This window comes from Phragmites australis, chromosome 22 (genome assembly GCF_958298935.1).
Source record: "Phragmites australis chromosome 22, lpPhrAust1.1, whole genome shotgun sequence".
NCBI classification, from domain to species: Eukaryota; Viridiplantae; Streptophyta; class Magnoliopsida; order Poales; family Poaceae; genus Phragmites; species Phragmites australis.
This window is the reverse complement of record NC_084942.1, coordinates 23,675,856-23,679,920: the sequence shown is the minus strand read 5'-3', so window position 1 is coordinate 23,679,920 and position 4,065 is coordinate 23,675,856. Positions and strand designations below refer to the sequence as shown.

At 49.5% G+C, this 4,065-nt stretch overlaps 1 pseudogene; it reads left to right on the top strand.

Annotated features, from left to right (window-relative positions):
* On the top strand, positions 1 to 1,043 carry LOC133904641 (probable ubiquitin-conjugating enzyme E2 23; annotated as a pseudogene).
* Positions 1,044 to 4,065: the final 3,022 nt, after the last annotated feature.

The window sequence follows — 4,065 nt, the reverse complement described above, 5'->3', positions numbered from 1 at the left end:
ATGATGAAGGACGCGGCGGGGCTGGCTATATGTGATGTTCAAGACGACAGGCGCGCACGGAGACCGCGGAAGGTCATGCCCGGCAAGAGGCTTAGCGTTCTGTGCGTCGACGGTGCCGAGGTGATCCAGGAGGCCTGCGGCGTCACCGTTGTCGATCGGAGCTTCTTATACCCGGGCATGGCCGTCACCTCAGCGGCCAGGCCGGGGTCGTCACGGGCGTTGCCACGGACGGTGCTCGACCCGGTCAGCTCGATGGCGTGCTAATTGCTACTGTTCGTTTTTCATATATATTGGCATTGATGGATTAACAAGGCACTGGTGGTGGAAGGAAGTGGATAAAAAGAGTACAAAAGGAATGGAAAATTCTTGGTAATAATTTGCCAGGTAAATTCTACTGTTGCATTAGAATTCGATTGGCATCAAACGACACTTTTGATTTTGACACGTACGTATCTGAATGAAATTTGCAGACACCATCTACTTGTGGGCGTTTGAGGACCGCATGGACCTGCTCCGGGTGACGATGGTGGGCACCAGCGGGACGCCATAGCCTCTTCTTCTTTGACCTGCAGCTGCCGTCATCATACCCCGCTGCGCAACCACAGGTGAACTACCGCTCGTTCGTGCTCCGTGTGAACCCCAACCTCTACGAGTCCGGCACGGTGTGCTTGAGCCTACTACTCGACACCTTTGGCGGCGAGGGCACCGGACTCTGGTCACCGGAGGCGTCGAGCGTGCTTCAGGTTATCGTCTTCACCCAGGGCCTCGTGCTCACCGCCCAGCCCTACTACAACGAGGCCGGCTACGATGCTCATGTCAGCACGCCGCAAGGTCGCCGCAACGAGATGCTATACAGCGAGAACACCTACCTTTTCACCCTCCAGACCATGCTGCACTTGCTGCGCCGGCCATCGGCGGGCTTCGAGGCGTTTGTCAGGCACCATTTCCACCACCGCAGACGGCACGTGCTCCGGGCGTGCGAAGAGTACTTGGCTGGCTGCCTGGTCGGCCGCTCGATGGCGAGGCGCGTGCCACGGAGGTGAGCAGGGAGCCGCCGTGCTCGGTGGGGTTCAGGTTCACGTTCGCCAATGTGGTGCCGCGGTTCATTGAGGCGCAGATCGACGCCGACGGATGCGAGCAGTTCGCCAGGCTCCGAGCAGCAGCCGATGAACAGCTCTTGTTGACGAAAGGTATAGATTAAAACGGAGTGAACATGAACATGGACAGCTCTGCTGTGCCGGAGATAAACTTATATTAATTTTTATTTAAATATACTTTAGAATTATCTGATGTATTTACTCTATCATTTAAAAAGATTATATAACCTACTTAGAAAGATAAATTGTAAGTATATAAATACGGAAATGTAAACAAGATAGAGACAGCAAACTTGCACATACAATAGATTTTTATCCCGTGTTATAAATATCATGAAAGTCACCTCTAGTCCACATTGTAGTTACACTAAGGATATACTCTCGGTCGCTAAGACTCTTCTGGTCACGGCTCTTGAGCCACCAAGCTACAAAAGCAAGGCTCATATCAAGCCTCTCTTCCGGTCACTTGTCGTCGTCTTCACCTCGGAGCTTGAGCTACTAAAACAAGAGTCTCCGTATCTCCATACAAATTTCTTGATATCGCTCTGCACTAAGTCGGAGGGTCAACAAACTTGAGCTACCAAGGCTCAAGATGCCGACGAATCACCAAAACTTCAAGATGCCGACTTGGGATCTATCTTTTGAGTTCCGATGTATTGTAAGATTTAATTCAGACATAATATTCAATATATACCTATGATATTCATTTTTGTTGTAATTGTATGTATCAAGTACGGATCAGGAACAGATACTATTTGTACAGAGAGACTCAAATGTAGAGTCCGACACTGGTACGCCGAACGCGATGAGCACAGGTGGCCGGGGACGGTGAGGAGGAGCACGGCGGCCACCAGGAGCGGTACCGCGCCAGGAGCGCCTCCGAGGCGAAGCCGGCGGCGACGCGGCCTAGGTAGTTCCAGATGCTGATGAGGGAGACGAACGTGGCGATGCTGCGCTGCGGGTACCCCAGAGACTCGCCGATTTGTCCCATGTTGTCGATGGCCGTCAAACACCGTCGCCGTAAACAGCAGCAACAAACGCTCAAGTTCACTAATCCTTAGCCTGGGAATGTAGGAAAATGCAACCAGAAATGGGTCCTAAATCCAAACGCCTCAAGTTCACAAATGCCATTCGATATGGACTTGAAAGGGTCCCAATTTGCCAACACCATCCTCCTACGAACTCCAAAATTCAAAAAGAATGCGGCAGCATAAACATGCCATCGAAATTTTTTAGCTGGCAACAAAAGAACAAACAAGCATCCGGCCATATTATCAGAATACCGCATACGAGAAATAAGGCAGGCAGGCATATCACACAAGAAAAATATCAAACAACCTAAACTAATGTAAATGTAAGAACAAGGGACGTTTCAGAAACTAACATATCAAAATCACCAACCATATCGTGGTAGTTCTCATGCAAAAAAAAAAAAAAAAACGTAAGTTCGTCGCACAGAGGGCATACAAGTACCCACACTCGCTAATCAGTTTGGACAGAGTGTTCGACAGACTGGGCAGTCTGCCTCTACCTTGTACACGGCAGTCTGACATGGGACCTAAGAATAGTATGTTACGTGGTTTCTATCACAACTAGAGACTGCAAAAAGATTGCTTATGTAGCTTGCTTCCCTTTTTGTTGCACACATCTGAAAGTCATTGTTTCTTCTAATCATCAACGAATCAGTCCAATTTCTGTACCTGCCATCGTTACAACAGTAGCATAACTCGGTTGGAATGACATGTCATTGTACAAATAACAAGTATTATAGGATAGCAGAGAATCATTAGGTTACGTTTTCGAAACGCATAATGATTTTAATATACTTACAGATTTAGTTGCCATCTTATTATGCCTTTTCAGCATTAGCAGCCATCGTACACTCAGCATCCACTTCAATGCTGAAAGAAGAGAAAAAACATAAGCATTGCGTGGTCTTGTTACTGCATCAACTGATCAAGACAAGCAAGATAACAATAATTCGATATGACTACAGTTCTGGATAAAATTTATTTGTACTTTGAACAAACTTTAACATTAACACATTAAAATCATATTTGAATCCATGTTACAATTTGTCACAGTATGGCTTTTCCACAAGTCTGATATCTGGTACTTGTGTATCATCTAAATGCAGAGCAGCTACGCACCAAACCGTACACCTAAGTTCTGAGTTCTTATAGTACCCATTAACATCAAGCAAAAGCGGCTACTGCAATTCATCGATGAGAAAAATTATTCGTCAGGAGATGCAACAATCATTAGAAAAATTATGCATGTTTCATTTGCATTAACCGGAGCTTTCGATCTAATAAACAAATCACGCTCATAACAGCACAAACAAATTATATTAAGAGGCGCAGCCATATCATCAAACCAGCAGGCAAAACTAACATATTCAGATAACGCCATTCATCCAACAAATTAATCCTCGGCGGGCTTCGAGACGAGAGGAGGGCATGGGGGTGTGATTCTGGCTCACCTCGCGGGGGGTGCAGGGGAGTACAGGCCCAGGCCAGAGACGATGACACCAGCGACGACGAGGAGGGCTGCTGCGAGCGCGCAGGCGCCCAACCCTCGCCGCGCGGGCTCCTCGCTGCGCGGGCTCCTCGGCGACGAGGAGGACGAGGAGGGCTTGGTGTCGACCGACTCCTTTTCGGGCGCGGGCCCCAGCACCACGGAATCTCGAGCGCGCGGGGACTCCTCGCCGAGCGGGCTCCTCGGTGACGAGGAGGACGAGGAGGGATTGGTGTCGGGCTCCAGCAGCACCACGGCATCCTCGTCTTCGGGCGCGGGCTCGGGGTCGCCGCCTGTGATACTTCTCGCGAGCGCCTCGGCGGAGCCTTCGTCGTTTCCGTCGACGTCGAGCTTGGAGAAGCGGTTGGAGTTGCCGTTCTTCTCGAACTTGACGCCGCCCACGGGCCTCCCCTTCTTCGTAAACGCCGGCAATGTGCCGACATCAGGAACG